Source organism: Sus scrofa, chromosome 11, assembly GCF_054392235.1.
Source record: "Sus scrofa isolate SSC_HxYL_T2T_F1_AM1 chromosome 11, Sscrofa_HxYL_maternal_Yorkshire_Landrace_v2.0, whole genome shotgun sequence".
NCBI classification, from domain to species: domain Eukaryota; kingdom Metazoa; phylum Chordata; class Mammalia; order Artiodactyla; family Suidae; genus Sus; species Sus scrofa.
The window spans coordinates 2588921-2614319 of NC_139393.1; the positions used below are offsets into that span (position 1 = coordinate 2588921).

Sequence of the window (25399 nt, forward strand, 5' to 3'; positions counted from 1 at the left end):
TGGAGGCGTGGGTTCGACGCCCAGCCTGGTGCATCGGGTTAAGGGCCCGGCGTTGCTGCAGCTACAGCTTCGATTCAATCCCTGGCCCATGAACTTCCAAGTGCCACGGAGAACTGACAAAAAAACAAATAATTTTTCTAAAGGCACACCTTTCCAGTGCTGGCCCAGTTATCTCTAGTATCAGATACAAAAGGGCTGTCTTAAGAGCGAAGGCTGCACACTGGAACGGGTTACGAAGGACCTGTGCAAGCCCGCGGAGTCTGCAGGACCCTAAGGAGGTGAAGCAGCCCTCACCATGCCAGGTCATGTCAATAAAATCATCACGGGATGTCATGCTAACGGAAAGCATGTGCCCATGCATGGGAAAGAGAGAGGCGATGGAGGATTTGCATCAGCTGTTTACTAGGAAAGAAAAAACGTAAAAGCCAGATTTGTTCTCCGTGATGACACTGAGGTCTTAGCAAGAACCAGGAAGTCAGACTCCCTGACATTTAGAAACAAGAGGAGTCTACAATCTTCTTCAGTTCTTCTGCTGCTGCTGCCTTACAGGCTCGAGGCCCCCTTTAAAGATGCATGTGTGGAAGGGACAGAAGGACGGATGAGCAGTCTGTCCTCCCGCTTAAACCCAGTGCCACTGGGACTGACGTCAGTGATGTCACTGTGAGGCCCGCTGCATGGACGTCCACTCAGCGGACTGAACGGCAGAGCTGACAAACCCCAAGGGCTTCGGGCAAGCGTGTACCCCGGCCCTCGGGTCTGGACTGGACGGTGCAGGCCACCTCTTCCTGCCTGTGCCTGACAAATGCAACGCCACATCCTGGAAAGGAGGACGGTCAGAGGAGCACAGGGAAAGGTGGAGTGGACACAGACTGACCCGGGGGCGGCGAGGAGGGACCCCAGCGGGACCAAGGCCAGCCCGCCTGATGTCACCTGACAGCCTACTGGGCAGAAGAGGCCCTGGTAGGCCTGGGGCCCAAGGGGGTCCAGCTGAAAATACCATGGCTGAAGGAGTCCCACCGAGACCGCAGCCAGTCTCCCGCTACCTGGAGACACCTGGCAGGTGTCCTGCTCAACAAGCCTGCCCACCCAGAAGCGACATTCACGTTAACTTCAAAGCCAGCACTGACTGCAAAGGGATGAGAGGCTCACATTTTGTATGGATTTCATGGCAAAACCTAAATAAAATGTTAGCAAATAGGACCCAGCAGCATATGAGAAGCAGAATATACCACAGTCAGTGGGTATCTTTCAGGGATACAGCCTGATAATATTCACAAATTATAATACATAATATTAATTTCACATCCACATTAATAAATCCAAGCAGTAAATACATATGATAATCTCCCTAGGTGTTATAAAACTTAGTATCAAGTCTTTTTTTTTTTTTTGTCTTTTTGCCATTTTTTGGGCTGCTCCCACAGCATGTAGAGGTTCCCAGGCTAGGGGTCGAATCGGAGCTATAGCCACCAGCCTATGCCAGAGCCACAGCAACATGGGATCTGAGCTGCGTCTGTGACCTACACCATGGCAACAGCATCATCGGATCCCCAACCCACTGAGCAAGGCCAGGGATCGAGCCCGCAGCCTCATGGTTCCTAGTCGTATTCGTTAAGCACTGCGCCACAACGGGACCTCCAGCATCAAGTTTTGATAAAAAGAAATTCCTAATAAAACAAGGGTAGATGGATTCTTTACCGACATGACAAAAAATATTTATAACAGCCTAGAGTTAGCACTATGATTAACAAGGAAAACTACTGGAAACATCCCCATTAAAATAAGAGAGAGAAGTTAAAATGTCCACTCTACCCAAAGCGATCTATGGGTTCAATGCAATCCCTATCAAAAATCCCAATGGCATTTTTCACAGAAATAGAGGAAACAATCCTAAAATTTGTGAGGAACCACAAAAGACCCCAAAGAGCCAAAGCAATCTTGAGAATCTTGGAGGAGGCGTCACCCTTCCTAATTTCAAACTTCATGACAAAGCCATAGTAATCAAAACAGTATGACACTGATGCAAAAATAAACCGAGATGAATGGAACAGAATAGAGAGCCCAGAAAAACAACCCACTTGGGATGGCCAGCTGACTTATGACAAGGGCGCTAAGAACACACAATGAGGAAAGGAGCCCCTTCGATACGTGGAGTTAGACAAACTAGACGGCCACACGCAAAAGGGTCAACGGACAGTCTTACGTTGCACGTAAAATTAACTCAAAACGGACTGAAGACGTCAACCTAAGACCCCGAACGATAAAACACCTAGAAGAGCACAGAGTTGGCAAGCTCCCCGACACTGGTCTCAACGACGGTTACCTTTGGATTTGACACCAAAAGCAAAGGCAACAAAAGCAACAATAGACACGTGGGACTACATCAAACTAAAAAGCTGCTGTGCAGCAAATAAACCATTGAAAAAATGAAAAAGCAATAGACTGAATGGGAGATATGTGCAAATCATGTATCTGATAAGCTGTTACTATCCGAAATTTACAAATAACTCCAGTAAGTCAACAGCAAAAAGACAAACAGTCCAATTAAAAAAGCGGGCAGATGACGTAAGCAGACATTTTTCTGAAAAGAGAGACAGATGGCCAACACGTACATAAAAATCTGCTCCACATCACTCATCAGGAAAACGCAAATCGAAATCACAATGGGATACCACCTGTTACAACTGCGACTACCAAAAAGACAAACAGCAAGTGTTGCTGAGGATGGGGAGAAAAAGGAACCCTCGTGAAGTGCAGACGGGAATACAAGTTAGTGCGGACATGTGGAAAAGAGTATGGAGGTTCCTCATAAAGTTGAAAACAGAATAGCCGTATGATCCAGTGTTCCGCTTCCGGGTATTTATCTAAAGGAAGTGAAAATACTTACCCAGACAGGTATCTGGACCCCCATCTTCCCTGCAGCATCATTTACAACAGCCAAGACACGGAAGCAACCTAGTGCTCGTCCATGGATGTATGGACAAGGGAAATGTGGTCTATATACACTGGAATATTGCTCAGCCATAAAAAAGAAGGAAGTCTTGCCATTGGCCTGGATGGACCCTCAGGGCCTCCTATGCCACATGAAGTAAGTCAGACAGAGAGAGACAAAATCAGTATGACCTCACTTATACGTGGAATCTAAAAACAAAGGAACACTTAAAAACTGGGCAGACGACGTCTATTTACATTTTACAGGGCTTTCTTCGTTGCCCTAATTCTTGCCTTGAGCAAGAACAAGCCTATTTCCTGAGTTCTTCATAGGAGAAGGGGCTTGTCAAAGAGGAGAGGCAGCAGGAAGGAAGCTGGTTCTTCACCCTGCTCTGGAATGGAGACTCTTGGAATTTTCCAGAGTGTTCTGCTTTCCCTCAGCACCTGTCTTGTCCATCTATGGATGGCTGCAAGGAGCGAAGCTATAGTAGGTTCTGAGAACCATTTTTGAGCAGGTGTGGCCCAGCTCGTGCTGTCTCACGTGCCCGTGGTTGGCCTTGGGCTCTGGAAGGTGCCCTTGGAGCGTCCTGTCTGTAGGTCACACACGGTGCAGGGACTGAATTTTGCCAATGACTGCCCATTCTTAACACCCACGCCTCTGCCTGCCAGCACAGATGTGTTGCTACTTCGGGGGCGCGTGACATGCTTCGACAGGACACAATGTAAAAACATAAAGCCCATACCCCTCTGCGAAGTCACAGAACTCAGCGATATCTGCTCAGTGCCGAATGGCTTTGTGTCTACCTTGTATGTTTCCATGTTTGTCTCGGGCTGCTGCTGCTACAGTGAGTCTAGAGCAGGGAGGCAGGTGTCACTCAGGCGTTCCTCACCCTCTGAATTCTAGCTCTTTAGGATTCCCTCGCTCATTGAACATCTGTGCATCTGGCTGAGTTCAGCACGTCACCCTCTCCCAGGTGTCCTTCACTCGCCATCATCTCGGAAGTCTTCGTGTTTCAGTAAGAATGACAACTACAATATTGAAACACGCTGTGGGCTCAAGAGGTGAGGGGAGCATCTCATTCACTCATCACCGATTCCTACCTAGTATCTAGAACAAAACTTGCGTTAGATATGGCTCAATAAAAAGTGGTGGTTTCTGGATCCCTTAGCTTAAATGCCGCCAAAATTAGACGCTGAGACAAGGATTTGAAGACATGCAGTTTTTTTTGTTTGTTTGTTTTGTTTTTGCCGGGGGGGGGGGTGGAATCATGATAAAAGGATTGGGAAGTGATACAGGGAAGGGATAAATGTGCTTTATCCAACCTACTACTACCAGGGCAACAGGAGCTTAAATCCTACAGAGAAATTCTGGGACTTTCACAAAACACATGCTTCAGAATTTTCCCACCCAAGAGGCAGTGGAGCCAGTGTAATTAAGCAACAACCTCTGAAAGTGGATTCAGAGCTATTTCCTGGGCTGTCTGTTCCCTGACACTTCCAGCCTGCCCTGTTGGGACTAGAATGGCCCTCCCGCTCAGGGTCTAAAGGACAAGAGACACAAAGATGCAGAGAGAAGCAGCTGGAAGTCCACCAAACTGACAGCCCAAGGCCATCCAAGGGAAAGGCAGAGCAGAGATGGTGTCTGCTCTGGGTGATTTTTTCTAAGGGCAAGTAGTTGCTAATTATTCTAGTTCCTGTGGTTAGGATTTTTGGTAAAACACATGGAATTAGTTTTAATTTAGATTGTCCTCCTTAGGAATAATGAATGACATGTTTTGTGCCAGCATCTATGGTGTAATTTGAGGTTGGTCATTATTTTCTCAGGATATTAAGGATGCCTTTCATCTCATCTGACTCACCTTGTTGGCTCTGGGAAGTGGCCGTCAGTCTAGCGGTCATCCTTCTGAAGGTCATTTGCTTTCATTTGCGATGCTTCTGAGATGTTCCTTTGAATCTATGGCTCCATGCCACTTCCTGTGGTCCTGGGCTTTTTTATTGTGAATTTCCTTCCCTGCCTTTCATTTATGTTGTTTGCTGTTATTGTTTATGTCCAGAAGCCTTGGCTAAGAACTCTTCAATATTTCTTCTCCTATTTTTGAGGATTTCTTCCGGGACTCTGACGAGGTGTACCTTGTATCTTTTGACTTTGTCTTCCAGGTCTACAAGCTTCTCTGGTATATTTTATACTTCTTGGTATTACATTCTGAGGAGTGTTTCCAAAACTATTTTTCAGTCCACTGTTTCTTCAGCCCTGTCTGATCTGTTGATTGGATACGATACAGTGAGTTTTTACTCCCTATTGTAATAGTTTCCTTCTACAAGATGTACTTGTTTCAAATCTGACCGTTTTAATATAAGCTAACACCTTGATCAATTCTCTTGTTCCCTTTGTAGATCCTTAATCAAACTTGGCATTTATATTCCAGAATTTAACATTAATAGTCTATGTTAGTCTGATTCAGTTTTGTTTTTTCTGGCTTTCCCTCATACTGGATTTTTTCCTCATTTGTGATTTTTTTTCTTTATTGTCACCACATGATTCTTGAAACTTTGTGAAAACTATTTAAGGTCTGGGTTTCAGAGAGTTTCTTCTGTCCTTCACTGGGCCAATCTAAAACCAGAGATTGCCCTGGGACTTTTGGAGGCCCCAGAAAGGGTGTTTGTTCCACCCCCCAGCGAATCTGGCTGCCGTCTGCTGTGAGTTCTTTCAGAGACTGCTGAGTTCTCCTCATTAGCCAGGCTCACCCTTACCCATCACCTCGCTTTGGCGTCAAGTCTGCTCCCTCTTTTTCGGCTTCGGGAGCCATTTCCTCAGGAATGCTTTTTCCAACCAACCCACCGTAGCCTCTGCTTAGTCAATGCTCTCTCGGGTTGAGGCATCATTTTCTTCTTAGCAGTTCTGACACCGTATTTCAATCATCTGAAACCTTCCTGACAGCCAGCCCTGCGTGTTTTCCATCTCATCCTCAGGGCTGTGCATGGTCCTTGCCACATCCTGGACGTGTAATCAATCTTTGTTGAACGAATGAATCAGTACATTTCAAAATTAATAAAACCAAAAATAAAATACCCCCCTCTTGCTGATGACTGTAGCATCACATTTCAGGCTCAATTGTGAAGAAGGACTGAACATATTTACTGGTTCCTGTCATCAGGGAGAGTTGAAAACAAAATTGCGTTACTGCTCAAACCAACGTCGTGATATTGGGAGAGACTGCTCGGGATTACTGAGTGGGTAACGCTGAGCAGCACATCCAGCAGCCTCGCTCATCTACTTATGTGGGGACCGTGGAATGTGCAGCTTCACCGCCCCGGTGGATCTGTCTGTGAGCAGTTCTTTCCAAAAGCCCAAGGTGATGCCAGTCGAGAGAACAGCCCGTAACTGCCGCGCAGCTGCCTGACCCCGTGCTCCTGCCACGTCTCCGCACACGTTTGGGGCTCTCCGGGAGGTGTCCTGTCGAGGCAACGGAGCAGACCTGAAGCTGCAGTTCTGGGGGAGTGTGGGTTCTGCCTGTCTGTGCCTTTGCTGCACAAACCTGTCAGACGTGGTCGGAATCAAAGCAGGTTTTCCTGACATCGGTTTGTCATCCACCCTGCTGGCACCTCAAGCTTTGGCTGTTCTTTCAATTAATAATACAAAACACTTAAATTCCAATCACTTTTCAGCTTTTTTTTTATGATTTGCCAAAAATCCGACTAAGAAAGTGGACGTTTAAAGGGGGAAGGTATGAGCCACGTTAACGGTTCATTCTTTTAGAGCCCACATCTCTGACTCTCTCCCATCAGAGCGTCGGAAAGTCGTGACCTGGCTTCTACAGCCTCGGACGTTCACGGGGAATCCACAGCTCAACGATACACGCTCCGATTCTAGGTCAGTGGAGACATGAACGTGGGGAAACCTGCGCTGAGGCCAGAGCTTATTCGAAGCTACGCGAGAGACTGCGTCTTACCCGTTCTGGCGGTATTTACGGAGCACTGAGTGTGCCAAGAAAAGTGGATCTTTTCTAGAACTAATAGCCTATCATTTGTTACATAACTCAAACTAAGCTGTGCCTTGAACTTCCTTCTTTCCTTTTGCTGCCAGAAAGCTGAAGACTAATTTGGGGCTCGACCGCAGGGATTTCCTTTAACCCAGCATTTCCAGAGCAATTCTCTCCTCACTCTTTTCACGTCTTCCTGACCCCCAACCTCTTCTTGGCTCTTGCTGTCTTGCCCCCATTCGATCTTGTTTGGTTTTAAACATTCACACGGAGGGACCTGAACGAAGACGCGCTTCCGTATAATAAACACCGGGGCGGCGCCTGCACTTGGTTTCTTTACCCGCCAGCCGTCCAGGGCAGTCACAGGCGTCTAGCAGATCACGCTGAAATGCACCGAGGACGTCTAGCTTAAATGAACTTAGTGTCCGATGGAAACAGAATACCTGGGCTCCACAAACTCCAAGTCCTGAACAATGAAGCTATTTTTAAGGGCTTAATCACCCCTTCCTCGGTTCTGTGGTATCGTGAGGTCGGAAAGTGCAGCATTGCTGACCTGGCGCTGGGAGGTGGCTGCAGCCTGACAAGAGCCACCATTTGGTGCCACCATCTCTGGCCCAGCAAAAACAACTCAGAAATTAGGAGCTCCCCCCTCCGGGCACGGTGGTAGCACAGGTTACCGAAGTTTCTGTAGCAGGCTAAGCGACAGTCAGATCCATCATATCTGTGCAAAGGCTTTTAATTAAGGCCACTTAAAAAGACCATCTGCTGGCAACAAAGTACGATGATGACAACTTACTGAAACAAAATCTAAGGGATCTTGAAACCAGAGCAAGTTGCTACTGTACTGGAGCCCAGCAGTAAAGGGGGTATGTTCTAGGAGACAAGAAACATCCTGTTTTACAATCGCGTGGACTCTACCATGTATGTACACCATCCACACAGAACTGTGCTCAGATAACACGGTGTCGGCCGTGACTAGCGAGAGATGATCCCCTGAGACTCTAAGATTCAGAAAAGTCATTTCCGGTTCTAAATCTCTGAGACAGCAATTAAAATAAGAAAACCCAGATTTATTTGCATCATATATATTATATATATGACACAATTATTAACTTAATAAAATGATTATTAAATTTAAAAATAATGATTATTAAATAAAAGTAATGATTAAAAGTCCATCGCAATGCATGCCGACATACTTCGGGAATAATGGTTATGTTTGGGGAGAGGACAGAGAGACTGAGATGGGGGTGTTTATCTAGAATGCCTCATGTAAAGCATAATAAATAAACATGGAAAAAGCTAACACTTCTTTAATCTGGATTGTGAGTATATAAGTGGCTGTTATAACATTTTCAGGACGTTTGAAATACTTACTTCACATAATTAAATTTTTCACTTAAAATCCTCTGTAATTTGATCATCATGCTCACGGGGCTGAGAAACCCTAGGAGTCTGACTGGTGCTCTTCCTTCAAAAATACGTCCCAGTCAGAACATTAGAATGTCGGAGTTCCCGTCGTGGTGCAGTGGAAACGAATCCGACCAGGAACCATGAGGTTGCGGGTTTGGTCCCTGGCCTTGCTCAGTGGGTTAAGGATCCGGCGTTGCCATGAGCTGTGGTGCAGGTCGCAGGCACGGCTCAGATCCCGAGTTGCTGTGGCTGTGGTGTAGGCCGGCGGCTACAGCTCTGATTCCACCCCTAACCTGGGAATCTCCATATGCCGCAGGAAAGGCCCCGAGAGAGAGAAAAAAAAAAACAAAAACAAAACCAAAAACAAACATTAGAATGTGACTTTATTTGGAGTAAGTTCTCCGCAGCTATAACCAAAGTAAAGATTTCAAGATGAGACTGTCCTGGACGCAGGTAAGCCCGAAAGCCGACAGAGTCAGGAAAAGAAACAGAAACTGGGGCGGAGGCTGAGTGACGCCCGAGGCAGAGGCGGAGTGGGGTGTCTATGAGCCAAGACCGCCGGGGACCACCGGAGCGGGAGGAAGCAGGAAGGGGAGCCAGTCCTGCCGACATCCTGACTGAGGGCCTGGCCTCAAGGGCTGGGAGCACACACACTTGTGCTGTTTTAAGCCACCACGTGGGTGCTAGCTTGTCATGGCAGCCCCGAGAAACTAACACCCAGGGGATGTAAGACCCTAACTCTTCCCAGACTCTCGTACACGTGCATTTGCCCCTAGAGAGATTCCGGGACGCCGAAGCAGCAAAGACGCAGACTGGCCAACCTCTGTCCCATCGGGTCGCACACAGGTGCCCAGAGCCCTTGCTAAACACACGGGACACCACGCCGGTCCAACGGCAGTAAAGTTGGATGGGTTCCTGGAAGATGGTGAGGAAAAGAATGTTCTTTTTCCATTGAAAGGTTTCAGAAAAATGTCCAGATTTCTGTGTTCTTCCTCTACCGCCCGTGGGACTGAAACAGACACTGGACTAACGCAGGCCGCCAGGGGAAGCCTAAACTTGAGTCAGTCCTGCCCTGGGCGGAGGAAGATAAACACGGGGCCCTTGGGAGGGAGCTGCGGACCCCTGAGCATGACGTCAGGGCTTGGGCTCGGCCAGGACCAGCCTGTGTCCCGAGATGGGAAGCGGCCGGGGACCAGGCAGGGGGACCCCTGGCTGGCGGATGCTGCCAGCCCCTCCGTGGGGGGCTCAGCCCTCCAACCTGCGTGCCCCTCCCAGCCGAGCACCAAGACGAGCCGTGCGTGTCCTTGGCCGCTGCCAGGCAGGCTGAGCTCAGCTGGCACGGCCCGAGAGGCTTGTCTCGAGCTTCCTCACTTTCTTGGCAGGAAGACCAGAGAAAAACATCGGCTTTGGAAGGAGCCAAGCCCTGGCGCAGTGCGGCTCCGGGCTCTGGGAACAGCAAATCGCTTTTCCATCTGTGTGTGAGGCTCGCATGTGGGCTGCAGGTTGGTGGTGTAAGGACCCCACCCTTGCGCTTTGCTCTGGGCTCCACAAGGTGTTGATGCTTCTGCGGGTGCCCCTGGGTACCAGCCGGCCGTGGGCGCGTCACCCAGTAAGCCAGCGGTTTTGCTGGTCGTTTCTTTTCTCTCTTCCTCTCCCTCTCTCCTTCACCCCTTCCCTCCCCTCCTCTCTCTCTGTTCCTTTCTCCCCTTCCTCCCTCTGCCTTTCTTCCTCCCGTTCTCTCTCCTCCCTCCCTCCCTCACGTCTCTCGTCTCCCCTCCTGTCCGGCTCCTCCTCATTTTAGAAGAGGCTTCCAGTGGGCTGAGGGAGGACAGTGGGGAAGCCACGGGGCTGAGCGCTCCTCTGAGCATCACCGATCAAACTCCTTTGTCAAAGTCCCGAGAGAGACGGGCACCCCCCTGCAGGCAGGGAGCGCATGAGTTGTGGACGGAGACCTCGGTCCTGCGAGTGCAGCCCCCGCCAGGGGCGGCGGACCTGGCACATCTGGGTCATCTTGCGATGACAGTCTGCAGAGGTGCTTTCTCCTGATGCCTGGCCTGGACTAAGAAAAAGACAGAGTTCTTGTCTTCAAAACATCCTTGCTACTCCTGGGGAGACAAGGTGGTTTTTCAGGGAGAAAACCCTAAAACAGGGCAAAGTATGTACGTAAACATGGAGAAGAGAGAAGCGAATAGCTTGACTAATGGTCTCTTTGTTCTGGAAACGTTTCCTGACACCAAATGCCGCTGTGTCGTGTGTCGTGGAAGAGGCTTAGTCCGGGAGGAGAGTGGGGGGAGCCGGCCCCCAGGAGCTGTGTCAACACAGGAGCAACATTCTCGGGAGAAGAGGGCCGCAGCGTGGCCGCCAGGTGATGCTGAGAAAGGAGCTTGACTACGTGGGTTTCACGAGAGAGGAGGCTTTGTCCCGTGTGGCCCTGGCTCTACTCCAGCTGGGCTCCCTCTGGGGTCACAGACAGGCCCTGGGTTTAGGCTGGGAGAACAAGCACCTCGTGGAGACACCTGCTGTCGCGATGGTGACCCTGATCCAGCTGAGGTGGGCCCGTTCGGTGCCGTCCGTGTCTGTCCCCAGGGACCCCGGGGAACGGCGTGACCACAGGCACCCCCTCCACAGCCAGCACAGGAGCCCCTGGTCAGCCCACGGCCCCTCCCAGGACAGCCCTGCTCCCCTCTTCCCCCCTGGAGAAGCAGCGCTGTCCCCAACTCCCATGTGGGAAGTGGCCCCCATTTTTCTGCTTCTCTCAGAGAAGAGTCCGTTCAAGTAACCTTCTCGCCCAACACAAAAGCAATTCATCACGTCTTTTCAAATCACTATGACCTTACGTTTGTCAAGGTGTTCCAAATCCTTAAGTAAACAGACACACGGCTCAAAACAAAGTCAAAAGAAAGAAGGACAGAAAACAGAAAATTCCTTTTGGGCACAACTGTCCCCCCCCCTCACTTTCATATTCCACTTCTCCAACGCACATGCAGAATTTTCAGACACTAATCTTTATTCAAATTATTTCATTTTTTTTTTCTTTTCAATTCGCTTCTGCTTTCCAATGCAAATGGAATCCTTCCTGCAAACACCATCGGCCTCTCCCCTTCGTTACGGTGAATGGATGCTCACCGTCCACTCATCCCTCTCATCCCAGTGCCCGGAAGAGTCCCTCGCGTGCACCGAGCGCTCGCTCCCTCTTCCGCTCTGAACATCCCTTGTCTCTGCGCGTCTCTCAGTCCTCTTTCTCCGCCCACCGTCCCGCCTACGTGGTTCACTGGCGCTCGATTCCATGTCCCTCTGTCTGCAACTTCATTTGCCGCTCAGCTGGGACCTCCCCCGCCTGACCCTAGCCCCGCCTTTTAACCCTGCGTCCCCTGACCCCAGCCTTGACCTCCTGCTTCTTGATGCGCTGGGTCCCAAACTGTCTCTTCATGTCCCCAGACGTCCCCATGCCTCCCCCTAACTGTTCCCTTCCTGGAACCATGGAGTGTAACATGTGGCGGCGGCTCTGCCAAACAGTTTGGCGGTTCCTGACCAAGCCAAACATAGGCTGTCCCATGTCCTGGCAATTCCACTGCTAAGCATGTGCCCGGAGGAACAGAACCCAGAGCCTTGAACAGATACGTGCACATCAGTGTCCACGGCAGCGTTACTGACAGCAGCCAAAAGACGAACAACCCGAGTGTCCGCCAGGAGATAAATGGATAAGACGGGGAACAATGGAGCAGCTCGGCCACCAGAAGGGACGCAATTCGGCAACACGCCACAGCCTGGAAAAGCCGTGAAAGTACGATGCTCGGTAAAAGAAGCCGGACAACCAAAGACAAATGTTGTATGATTTGTTTACATGAGGCATCTGGAATAGGAAAATTCCTAAGTGCAGAAAGCAGGTATCAGAGGTTCCCGGGGTTGAGACGAGAGGGGGACGGGGGTCATTACAGCTTAACGATTGCAGAGTTGCTGTGTGGGATGGCGAGAATGTCTGGAGCTAGTGCTGATGGTTGCTCAGCATCCTGAATGTAATTAATGCCACTTAAACGAAACTGAAAAATGACGGAGGCAGGAAAGTTCCTATTTTACCACAGCTTTGAAAATTCACGATGTAACAAACACACCAAGGACAGTGACTTGTACGCGGCGCTTACACCTTAATAAAGCTATGACGAGAGAGGGGGCGAGGGGGCTTCGGGGCAGGGGCAGCGGGAAAGAAACACACAAAAGAAGTTACTCATCGATTCTTGACCCAGACTGGAAGTCAGTCGGAGACGAATGTGCTGCCTTGACTATCGTAACGCACATTCAATCAATAGGTACATTGAAACAGGCTTCCAGTGACATTTTCTTTTCTAGAAAGGGGAATGTTGCGGTCAAGTGTAACCACGTGGTGTCCTTTCTCATCTAGTGCCTGGACTATCATCGCAGGGTCCTAACTGATCTCCCTGCTGTCACATTTCCTCTGTGCATCCAGCACACTACTGCGACGTCCTCCTACCCAAAAAAAACCTCTCTATCAACAGCGTTCAACGACTCCTTATTGCCCCTTGAAAAAAAAGTGCAGACCCTACTGGCCTCCAAAGCTTGCCACCTTCTCGGCCCCAAACCACCTTACCTGAAAGCGGGCGGCATAAGATCCCCCCGGCGGGTGTTTGGAAAGAACACGGTCCACCCGCCTGCTGTGTAATCGCCAATCTCTGGTTTAGCTCCGCAGTTACAGCCCCTTGGCCTACTCCCTGCCAACTCAAGACAAGCTTGTGTCACTGCAAAGGCTGTTCTAATCCAACAGCAATTTAGCCATGTTAGTAAAAGAATTCCTCTGGTTGTATCTGGACTTCACACTTGGAGGGGCCTCCTACGGCCTGGGGCTCGTCGCCACACGCACTCCCACCCCCGGCTGCACGCTCCCTGCCCAGCCCTGCACTCCCTGGTGGACACGCTTCCATTCTGCTCTGACGTCACTCTTCTCCTCCGAAGCCCCAAAGGGCCCTTCTTTCATCCTCCTGGTCACTTCCTGCGAGCAGCTTCCTGCAGGGAGCCGGCTGGCTGTGACTCTCACCTGCCACACCCTCCCCAAACTGCAAGCAACTGCTCAGGAGGATGCAAGGAGAATACGGAGAAACAAATGCAATCTGCATAGGCAATTGCCTGTGATTCACAACCTCTATCTCCTCTTCCTTGATGTTTTTAAGTCTTTGTCTCATTTAGGTGATAAGCCCAAAGGATCCAACCAGCTCTGTTTTCTAAATTCAGAGCATCTCCAAGGATGCTGTCAGCATTTAGCATTATTAATGCATGCAGACCGTAAAGACGGTACCAGGAACACCATGCAGATACAACCATCTGCTACGGCTTCGGGCTAAGAGGGGAGCATGGTCCAGGCTAGCTGTTTTGGGGGGGCTGGCACTGGAGGGCACAGGGACCTGAGCACACCTGGAAGACGGGTCCCACCAGCACGGTGTTCGTTTCCGTGTTATCACCGTAGCGCTCTCAGACTCAGCTTTCTCTATCGCTTTAACAACAAACATCGGACATTTCTCAGCTTTTCCCAGGCCGTTTTTGCCCAGCGGACACCAGAACTGCCAAAAAGGCTCCAAATGCACTTGAACCAGGCTGGTCAGGGCAGTCACGGCTTCCTCGCCTCCCAGCGAGGGTCCCCCCAAGCCCCCCCGCCCCAGGAACCGGAGAGGGCTGGGCCTCCCCCGCACTGGGAACGTGGGGAGGGGGCGCTACACCCCGGATCCTGTCAGTCCCACGTTCTGGCTCCCACTCCTCCACGCACGGTGAAGACGGCTTTTCTTCCGACATCTTCACCGGAGATCGGGTCGGCTCCTTTCCCTCCATTCGATCCGCCGGTAAAAAGATGGCCCTCGGGGACACCAAACGTGCACAGAGCCTTCTTCTAGCCCAAACTGGAAGCCAGTCGGAGGCCGATTTGCTACCTTGACTCTTTTAACACAGATTCAATGAATCAGCACAGTGAAATGTACTTCCAGGAATATTTTTTCTCCAGAAAGGTGAATGTTGCAGTCAAGTGGGCTGTATATGGATTAAACTATGTCCCACATAATGTTCCTAAAAATTTCAGCAGTAACTTTTTCTTCTCCATACAGAAAATTGTACATTGTAGGGTACTATGATCCCTCAGTATAGGCTTATGAGACAGGTCTGCCATGTATATATGTATTTTAATTAAGGGGTGAGAAAACCTTTTAAAGTTCATGGCTGAACCGAACTCCTAGAGGCCATCCTTATTTGGGGGACAGTTTTTCACTTGTGGTACAATTAAACCAAGGAGATGGCCGAGTTCGTTACAGGTCCTCCTCCAGAAGAGCTGGTCAGTGGACTAGTTCAGGGCCATCCCAGGCTGCACTGCACGCCTCCCTTGTTTCCGTGCACTCCCGTGGTACTCTGCCAGGCTGCACTGCACGCCTCCTTGTTTCCGTGCACCCCCGTGGTACTGTGCCTTCGACTGGAGCCCGGAAACAGGTCCTTACGTGAACCCTCTCCTCTCTGTCTTCTCACTTTTCACGCTACACCTATCTCTGCTGACCCTAACGACTCACCGCCACTGCTAAAACCAAGCCAGGCCCCAATTCCTTTTCGCTGGAACTCGCTCCTCTGTGACTTGGTCGGGGCAGAGCTGAGGCGTGGAGCCACCCAGCACCTCATCTGAACCCATCACCGACTAGCCGCTTCTCCTGCACCCACGGCTCACTCCCCTTCAGCCGTCCTTTCTCCACCTGGGAGGGAGACGGGCTGAGCATGCTGAGCCAGGACAGACGCTCAGGGCGTGACTCTCTTCCCTGTACCCGCCAGGGCCTTCTTCTCTGGACCACATCTTATTTTTTGGCCTCTTCTTCAGTGAACAAAAATTTCCCAATGGGGACAAATAAACATTTTAAATTGGAGCCTTTCTCTGGTCAGCATTCCTCCTTTAAGCCATACTTCCATTTCTTTTTCCAACTTGCTTCTCTGTTTCTTGAAATCACGTATCCGCTGTGCCACGGTTCCCATGGATTCACCCGCTAACCACAACCTGGTCATCACAGGTCCCCAGTGGCCCTACCAGTCCTGATCCGGCCAGACGCACGTGGCGCTCCTGACCACCGGGACGAGCCCCCTGCAAGTTCGGACGTGGATTCTGAGACGGCACCCTCACCGCAGCTTCTTCGAGCCCTCGGGCTCCTCTCTGACGTCTTCACCAGCTATGATTCTTCTGATCACCTATTAAACTAAGTTGTCCCTTGTTCTTTCCTGGGACACGTGATTCGTACCCTCTCCTTGGACAATTTATTTTTCTCTATGCCTTTGAATGTATGGGCACGACTTACTCTTAACCTTTGTCCCTCAATATATAAAATATTATTGCGAATGTCTGTACCTGTCACGGAAAGTGCTAGCAAAGGCACATTCTAAAAAAAATAAATAAATGTCCATATTTTTCAATTTTATTGATTCCCTCCAAGTTTTAACTAAGATGCCTGCAGGTCACTTATTCCTTATTTTTAAAAAATCACCGATTTGCCAAAATGAGAATTTTTATTTTTATTACTTATTTATTTATTTTGGGCCGCACCCGTGGCATATGGAAGTTCCCAGGCCAGGGATCAAATCCGAGCTTCAGCTGCAACCTCTGTTAAAGCCGTGGTAACTCTGGATCCTTACTTGCTGCACAGGGCTGGGGATTGAACCCAAGCCTCAGCAGTGACCAGAGCCACTTCAGAGACAATGCCAGAGCCTTAACCCACTTCGCCACTGTGGGAACTCATTTTTAAATATTGGCCAGAACAAAGACCATACATTTTGAGAAAAGTAATGGCATTATCTCTAGTGACTTTTCCTAAACACAGAATAGCTGAGGGAATTAGAAACTACCCCTGAAGACCTATTTCTGTGAGAAAGGATTATAAGGAAAAATTAGGAGTGACTTATGCCAATGAATCAGACAAAGTAGATGAAATGGAAAAATGTATAGGAAAACCTAAGTTACCCAAAGTGACACAAAAGTAATAGAAAATCTCACTAGACCTCTACCTAATAAAGAAACTGAATTTTAAAAAACTGAATTGGGGAGTTCCTGTCGTGGCGCAGTGGTTAATGAATCCGACTAGGAACCATGAGGTTGCAGGTTCGGTCCCTGCCCTTGCTCAGTGGGTTAAGGATCCAGAGTTGTCGTGAGCTGTGGTGTAGGTTGCAGACGCGGCTCGGATCCTGCGTTGCTGTGGCTCTGGCATAGGCCGGTGGCTACAGCTCCGATTCAACCCCTAGCCTGGGAACCTCCATATGCTGCGGGAGCGGCCCAAGAAATAGCAACAACAACAACAAAAGACAAAAAAAAAAAAAAAAAAAAAAACTGAATTGGTAATTAAAATCTTCCAACTAAAAAAGCTAGGGCTAGCATGGTTTCAGTGGAGAACTCTATCAAATCTTCAGGAAAAGGAGTTCCTATTGTGGCTCAGTGGGTAAGAACCCAACTAGTATCTATGAGGACTCGGGTTTGATCCCTGGCCCCGCTCCGTGGGTTAAGGATCTGGCGTTGCCGTGAGCTGAAGTGTGGGTCGCAGATGCGGCTCTGACCTGCTGTGGCTGTGGCTGTGGTGTAGGCCTATAGCGGCAGCTCTGATTTGACCGCTAGCCTGGGAACGTCCACATGCTGTGGGTGCGGCCCTAAAAAGGAAAATAATTTTTTTCAAGAAAAAAGTAATACAACCCTACATACACTCTTGGAAAATACACAAGGAAGAAAAACTTTCCAACTTAATCTAGAATCCAGCTATAATAAGCACAGCACTGATACAAAGCCCATCAAATACACACAAGAAAACCACAGATTTGTACCCCTCGTGAACTGATTTGAAACAACCTTAAATTTTTAGCAATTTCTGACAACAACAACAAAGGACTGCATATCATAACCAAGTGGTATCAGTCCCTGGAGTATCAGGTTGATTTAGCATCCAAAAAATCAATCAATGTAATGCACCATACATGTAGAATAACAGAAAAAAAATCACAATAATTTCAAATGACACATTAAAAATTGACAAAATTAAATACTCATTCATGAAAACAACGCTCAATAAACCTGGAACAGAAAGCTATATCCTTAAACCAACCAAGGGTCCCCAGGAAAAACTTACAGCTGACATTCTATCTAGTGCTGAAAGACTCAATGCCGAAGCTCGAGGGGAGACAAGGGTCTCCGTTCTCATCATTTCTATGCAGTATTGTACTGGAGGAACCATCCACGACAATGAGGTAAGGGAAACAACGTAGCCGTACAGGTTTGAGAGAAAGAAGGACAACTGTCTTTGCAGAACATAGGATTTTGCGTGCAAAAAATCCTGTACATTCTATGGAAAAATGACTGGAACTAATCAAGTTTAGCGTAGTTGCAGGATACCCAAATCTATGCTATTTTTTGTATGTGAGCATCAAACCACTGGAAATCAAAATTAAGGGTACAATTTCATTCACAATAACTTTAAATACTGAGGAATACATCTTAAGTCGTGCAAGCGCTGTACGCTGAAAATTATAAAATTTTACTGAAATTAAAAATCTATATAAGTGGAAAGAGACAACAAGCTCATATACTGGAAGACTCAGTATTTAGACGATACTTCTCCCCAAATTTATGTATAGACAGGACACACAATCTCATTGAGAATTATATGTAAATTCACAAGCTGACCTGCAAATTTATATGGAAATGCAAAGGACCTAGAAGAGTCAGAATAATTTTGAAAAAGAAGAACAGGGCTGGAAGAATAATACCACCTCATCTCTAAACATGCTATACTGCTATAGTTATCAAGACAGAGTAGCATTGGTAATATATAAATATAACAGATTAGTGAGCCCAAAACGAACTCTTAATTTTATGGTCAAATGTCTTTTAAAAGGCATCAGCTTTAATGCTATGGAGCAAGGACACTCTTCAATAAATGCTACTGAAAAACTGGATATTCCATATGCAGAAATATTAGCTTAGATATACCAAAGGGGAAACAAAATTTTTATGATAATGTGTCATTCTTCTATATTTACACACTAAAGCTTCAAAATGTATATAAGTAAACTTTACAGAAAACCTTTGTAGTCTTGGGTTAAGGTATAGATTTTTTTAGACATGACACTGAAAGCATAGCACATGAGAAATAATACACTGAACTTCATGAATATTTAAAGCTTTCTTCTTGAAAGACACCAAAATATAAGGACAAGGCACAGACAAGAAAATAGCCGCTCATATTTCCTATAAAGTGTATCCAGACACAAAAATTTCTTGCAACTAACCCATTAATAAGACGAGAAACAACTCAGTTAAAGGATCAGCAAAAGATTAGAACAGACATGTCATCAGGGAAGATAGGAGTAACTGGTAAGAACTACTGATGAACAGCTAATAAGAAAATGAAAATAGGGTTACCGTCACTATCATCAATGAAATATAAATTAAATCCCAGATCCCACAGCATTCCATACCCACTAGTATATCCACAATCCAAAATATGACACTATCAAGTGCTGACAACGCTGAGAAGAAACTGGAACCCTCCTACACTGCTGATGGGACACAGTCATGACACAGGAACCTCAGAAAAGCTTGGCAGCTCTTACTACTTTCCATATGATCCAGAAATTCCATTTCTGTCCACACAAACACTAGTGTTCATACCAGCATTCTTCCTAACAGCCAAAGACTGAGAACAATCCACATGTCCACCCACTGGTGCACAGCAGCAGACAGCGGTATTTCAGTATAAAGGAACACTATCCAGCCGCGAAAACAAACACGCAACTTGTACACGCAACAACACAGATGACCATCCAAAATGCGAGGTTCCGTGAAAGAAGCCAGACAAAAAAGACAACATATTATATAGGTCCCTTCATAAGGGATGTTAGAAAAGGCAAATTTATGGAGATAGAGCCAATCCAAGGTTGACTGGGGTTGGAGGCAGAAACAGGTTTGACCACAAACCAGCACAAGGGAACCTCCTGTGCTGATGGACAAATTCTAAATTCTGAACTGTGACGACGATGGGACAATTGTACACATTTAGTAAAAATTCATTCTGAATCACTTTGCTATACACCTGAAACACTGTAAGGCAATTATGTGTCAATGAAAAATAAGTTTTTAATTTCGTAAAATAAAAAAACAAAAGTAATCCCTCTTCCTCCCAAAAAACCAGTGAAATTCTAAGTTGCCTGAAGCAAATAAAATTTAAAACAATGTGTCATAATATCGAAATGCACTTGTTACCATTACACTGCACTCTTCCAATGGATGAATTTCTTTGCTATTTAAATAAAGTTCCTAAAAATTTTTATTTTGCCACTTCAAAAATGTAGCAAAACTGGAAATGTGTTATAATTCTAAGTGTACCTCCTAACCACAAGGGTAATACAATGTTACATGTTAAGCTTAGAAGTTGGAAGGAATTTGGTACTTTTGAATGGCATTTAACAAAGTGATGGCTCATCAAGAAATTGTATATTTACCATGGGCTTCAGATGACGTAATTAATGGAAGCCAATAATACCATCAATTTCTCTCTATCAAGTCTCCTTCTGTTGGTCCCATCACACATTTCCTCATCATACGGAAAACTGGAAAAGTAATTTACAACACGATGACGCTGCAATTCCTCATTTCTTCCATTTAAAGAAGTCTTGATTTTTGCAATAAATATGACCACACTTACTTAGACACAGGCATTGTATATTTGCTAAGTCACAGCATGAATAATAAATGTTATCTCCCTGCATAACCAAAAAAACCCCTGAAAGTGTATTTATCTGAACCAAGTAAAAGTCATTTGTAAAGCAATTAGAAATCTCTAAAGGTAAAACAATTTATTCATAGGTTCATAATTCGTTAATGGCAGATCCAGGTCCAGAACTTTCCAGACAGGTATTTTATCTCCACATTTTTTCATTATTTGGCTTTGAATGGATAAGGTATTTCAGAGATGCTTGAATCCATTGATTTGTAAAGTGTGGGCCACAGCCCCTTTACAGGCTGTGAAATCAGCTTGGAGGGTTGTGAATATTGCTTTTCTTTTTTTTTGTTTGTCGTCTTTTTAAGGCCACACTCTCAGCAAATGGAGGTTCTCAGGCTAGGGTTCTAATAGGAGCTGTAGCCGCTGGCTTGCACCACAGCCACAGCAACACAGGATCCTTAACCCACTGAGCGAGGCCAGGGATCAAACCTGCCTCATGATTCCTAGTCGGATTCGTTTCCACTGCACCAGGACGGGAACCCCTCGTTTTTCTTTTGATGAAAGGGAATATTAAAACAGCAAACAAGATGATCCTAGGTGGCACGTTGTCCTAGGGAGTATTATTCTTTCAGAATTCTTGCTTCTCTTCCCTACTCCTGCTGTGATTTGGCCTTTGGCTTTGGGCTTGGCTGTACAATTCTCTGTGACCAACAGAATGTAGGCAGATGTGGCAACAGGCAACTCTAAGGCTGTTGAGAGGCTTTAAGAATGGCACATGGGACACCTATACAATCTCACAGGAGGAGGCTCTGGTGCAAAGTGGGGAGACCAGTGAAGCAGCCCGATTCCAGCTCTCAACCTGGAGCCTGATCCAGCAGGTCCTGTCTAATTCAGCAGAGCCCAGCAGACACAACTCGGTTTGAGAAAGAAATGATTATGAATGTGCGTCAAGGTTTGAGGGTGCTTGTTATGCAGCCTCAATACAGCCGAACCGACGGCTGCCCCAAGTTTACTACTGTATCGTGAAACTTTTTTCAGTTAAATAGATGTTTACATGTTTGAGGAACTGAGCTGTACCTACAGCTGTGATACAAAATATATTGTGAGCGCCAAAATTTTGAAAACGATTTCCTTAACTAACCAAAAAGGTAAACTCTTTTACAGTGAGGAAGATACCTATTTCACTCCAGGGAAGTAACAGCTGCATTTTAAAAAATTATTATTAAAGTATAGCTTATTTCCAATGTCCTGCCAATTTCTGCTGTACAACAAAGTAATCCAGTCATTCGTGTGTGTGTGCGTGCGTGTGTGTGTGTGTGTGTATAATGTAATAGTTTACATCTACTAACCCCAAACTCCCTGTCTATTCCACTCCCTCCCCCTTGGCAACCACAAGTCTGTTCTCTATTTCTGAGAGTCAATTAACAGCTGTTTTTGTATCACCTTGTACCTACTGGTCAAATTCACAACTGTGTTTTTCTTTCAAAATTTCTGGGCTAGAAGTGCAGTCAGGAACAGGTGAAGGGATTTATCAGCTGAATTTGGAGCAAGTGGGCACCTTCAATTGCCAAGAGCCTGCAGGAGAACAAAGCATTCACTGGGGTCCTAAACCCTTTTTATCGCTCCTTGTTAAGAGGCCTGCAGAAGCTGCCCATTTGTTTCAAGGACAAGCAGTGAGAATGCATGACAATGGTGCTCTCTGATGAAGTGGCTACACTGGGCTAGGAACATTCCAGAAACTCTGAACCAAGAACCAGTGTGGAGATGATACAAGTCCACTAACTAAAAGGTATCTCTGAGCTGAGCTGTAAGATTTAGGGAGGGGTTTTTTTTTTTTTTTTTTTTTTTTAAAGCTCTGTAGGAAAACACGATTCTGTAAGAACTTCTTTTTGGTATAGTAACATTAAAAAATTATACAAGTGAAGTCAATTTTTTAGGTTCCAACCCTAGGAATGGCCCAATGATACAAAGTAGGACTCTCCTGCCTGCAAGAAATATTCAGGTAGAAATAGCTCAAGCCAAAGCTGGAAGCCGTTAGAAAAAGTAAAGTGACAATCTGTATCCAGATAGAATAGGCTTTAACAAAGAATTCAATTAAGATTTTTTAAAATGTATGGAGAAGGTCAGAGGAAGACAGGATATGCCTCAAGTATCATCAAGTCTTTGGATCCAATTCTGGGAGTCCTAGGTATCAAACAGCTAAAATGAATGAGATAAAGTGGATCTAATAGTGCTTAAAATCTGATTAGGCATGATCACATGCCCAATTCTGGCTGAAATAAAATGTATGTTCTGTAACTCTCAGCATACAAATTGAATAGAGAACTTATAAAATTCTAGGGAAAAAAAAGTTTGGTTTTTGGAGTTCCCGTCGTGGAGCAGTGGTTAACGAATCCGACTAGGAATCATGGGGTTGAGGGTTCGGTCCCTGCCCTTGCTCAGTGGGTTAACGATCCGGCGTTGCCGTGAGCTGTGGTGTAGGTCGCAGACGCGGCTCGGATCCCGCGTTGCTGTGGCTGTGGTGTAGACTGGCGGCTACAGCTCGGATTGGACCCCTAGCCTGGGAATCTCCATATGCCGCGGGAGTGGCCCCAAAAAATAGCAAAAAGACAAAAAAAAAAAAAAAAGTTTGGTTTTAATCTGAGGCATTCAATTTGCCTGAGGGAGAGGTGAAATTATGGTTAGATTCTGTGCTTAGGTGAATGGTTCTCAACTTTGGCTGCATAAAAAAGCACTCCCACTGCCCAGGCTTTCCCGGTCCCCAGTGACCAGAATCTCTGGGGGTGGGACCACAGGATATTACTGACGCAGCCGAAGTTGAGAATCTGAGAATCGCTGCTTCAATATTCTAAATAAACCTTTAGCAGAAACATATTATCATTTATTTAGAAAGAGGGAAATGATTAAAAAGTGATACGAAAGTTTTGTAAATTTTTTCCTCAGTGTGGCTGAGATTATGAGAGTTGAGCTTAAGGTAAACTTCTGACAAATTTGGACACTTTTTGTCCCATATTTGATGGATGACTAAATTACTAAAATTGCCTGGATCCCTGGTGCTGGAGCATTCTCTGAACATACCTGGAATCTTCTAGATTTAAGCATTCCAATCCGGACTGGGAAAACACTGGATCTTATCAGTACCGTGAGTCCTGTAGTAAAAATAACAGCAGACCGTAATTAACATAAAATAATGGTAGACACGAAGTCTTGCTTGTTGAGTCAATCTGGCGAGGCAGCCTCTCACACCAGACTACACTTGCTGGGGGAGGTGGGGCGGCAGGGAGGTGGTTGTTAACTTTAGGGCTCTAAGAACATTTCCCATGTTTTTCAAATTGTCCTAAAATCCCTTTTCACAGAATCACTGGAGCTGTGTGCACTAACAAGCCAGGCTCTTGGGTCTCACCGATACCGGGCCCAACGCGCAGCCCGCAGAACACTGTAATGTTTAACACCTGTTTAGCGCCGAGGGAACAATTTCATGCAAGTTTTTCAATGAATTACATGGACTGTCGTCCTAAATTGTTCTTGCTAATGCACTAGCCCCTGCTTATCCTCCATCTCGCTTTCTCAGGTTCTGTTACCTGTGCTCAGCCGACGTGCAGAGCTCTGCCGCGCGACGTCCCAGGAGCAAACACCTCCAAGCGCCAAACCACTCGCCCGGCTCAGCGTGATGAAGTCTCGCGATGCCGGCCCTTCCCGCCGGCGGGACGTGGCTCCGCCCCGCGCTCGGCGTGCCCCTCCCATGAGTCCCTGGGCGGCCGTGGGGTCAAAGGTCTCGTCGGCGACAGTGTCGGGGGACGGGTGCCCAGGCGACGCTTGTCCTACTTAGTAACGGCCCCCAAGCACCGGAGGAGCTTGGCCGGCGGTTCTGGGGCGCGGGAGAGGGGACCCAACTGCTTCCTTTAAGGAAAAGGCGCCCGTCCGGGGCTTGGGGAGCAAAGGAGTGACGCGGCGCCGAGGTCGCGGGGAGCCGCCCTAAGAGCGCACCTGCCGACCTGACACTGGGACGCAGGAGGAGGACACGCCTGCTGGGCACACCTCAGACCCGAAAGTTACAGCCCAGCGGAGTAAGTGCTCTGCTAACGTGCGCGAGGTGTTGAAGTTGTGCAGGAAGATTTGCGAGGCCACAGTCACACACCTCTCCCGACAGTGCATTTTATGGTTGCTTTATTTTATTCCTAGTATTATTGTTAACCTCCTCCAGGGCCAAATTTGCACACGGAGACTCCATCACAGCTCCGTCTGTAGAGGAGCCTTTAGAGTGTGTGCAGGGCGGGGGACCACCGGTGTCAGGCATCCACGGTCTGGAAGTAGCCCCCACCCCAGAAAAGGGGTTGACCTACGGCTTGAAGAATCCCTCTCCCCCCCTTCCCCCCCCCTTCCTCTCGCCCGCGCAGTAAATTGAAGGAGCAGGAACAATTTCTCTCTCAAACTATCCTTTGCAAGAGTGTTGGGCGAGAGGACTTTTCCTTCAATCTCATGCGTGCATTTTCTATTCTTTCATAGGTAGTAGTGATAGTACTAATATTGTGACGTCACGGTTTCACTCCGTTGTATATATAAAATTATCGATCATGTCTAAGATCGAGATGTATACGGCCACATGCTACTTTTTGTATAGGAATTAAAGCCGACAACTCCATTTCAAGGTGAGGAAACTCCTGGAGCCTGGGGAGAACCAGCCTGTGGTGGGGTCTCCAGTGGATTCCCCTCCTTCTGTCTCCTAGCTTCCCCTGGGGAGCACCTACTGTTTGCAACCCTTCCAGGAGGCAGGGGAGGGGCTATGGGCCTCGTCCAGAAGGATTTTAGCTAAGCGACAAGGCTCTGGCCTGCTGAGGACTGAAGCTGCCTCTCCCTGGGACCTTCTTTGAGGACCCCTGGTCCCCGGGGCCTCGACTGGAAATGCTGACCCCAAGGAGAGCCTCCTCTTCTGACTGGGCTGGTCCCCAGGCAGACCCTGGGGTGTGGGCATCTTCCTCCAGCTTTGCAGTCACTTCTCTTCACCAGCGTTCTTTCCGAGAGGGCCTGCCGGTCCACACCCCTCCCTGGATTTCACAGGCACTTAGGCTGAGGGGCCACAGGAACTTCCCTGTGAGAAGGCCTTGAAGCACAAGAGAAAACCCTATTGAATTGAAGGCGGAGAACCCCTTTCCCAAAGAAATCCTCTTTCACGTCTTCCTCTTGAATTTGTGTCTTCCTCTTGGAACCATACATCATGTTGCTCTCCCTTATTTGTTTTGCAAGTTCATAAACTGGTCTGGAATTTCCTGTCTGGGCACCTCGGTTTCTCAGACTCTTTCGGCCAGTACCTCATTGCGTAGCCTAAGGACGTACGTGTGTATGTGTGTG

General features: G+C 47.5%; 2 long non-coding RNA genes across 22 annotated transcripts in view; one reads left to right on the forward strand and one right to left on the reverse strand.

Moving 5' to 3' along the window:
- The window catches only part of LOC102168089 (uncharacterized), an 88729-nt gene extending 65040 nt beyond the window's left edge, over positions 1–23689 (reverse strand). For 11 of the 12 annotated variants that reach the window (XR_014818947.1, XR_014818941.1, XR_014818946.1 and 8 more), the window contains exons 1-2: positions 23632–23689; positions 23129–23199 (exon numbers count right to left, since the gene is read on the reverse strand). This is a non-coding gene — a long non-coding RNA (uncharacterized LOC102168089). Of the gene's footprint in view, positions 1–19829; positions 19938–23128; positions 23200–23631 lie in introns of all 12 variants that reach the window. The other variant, XR_014818949.1, reaches the window with a different exon arrangement.
- Positions 23690–23821: 132 nt separating this feature from the next.
- The window catches only part of LOC102157477 (uncharacterized), a 94172-nt gene continuing 92594 nt past the window's right edge, over positions 23822–25399 (forward strand). For 7 of the 10 annotated variants that reach the window (XR_014818956.1, XR_014818957.1, XR_002336606.2 and 4 more), the window contains exon 1: positions 23822–24117. This is a non-coding gene — a long non-coding RNA (uncharacterized LOC102157477). Of the gene's footprint in view, positions 24118–24556; positions 24700–25399 lie in introns of all 10 variants that reach the window. The other 3 variants (XR_014818959.1, XR_014818960.1, XR_014818958.1) reach the window with 1 other exon arrangement.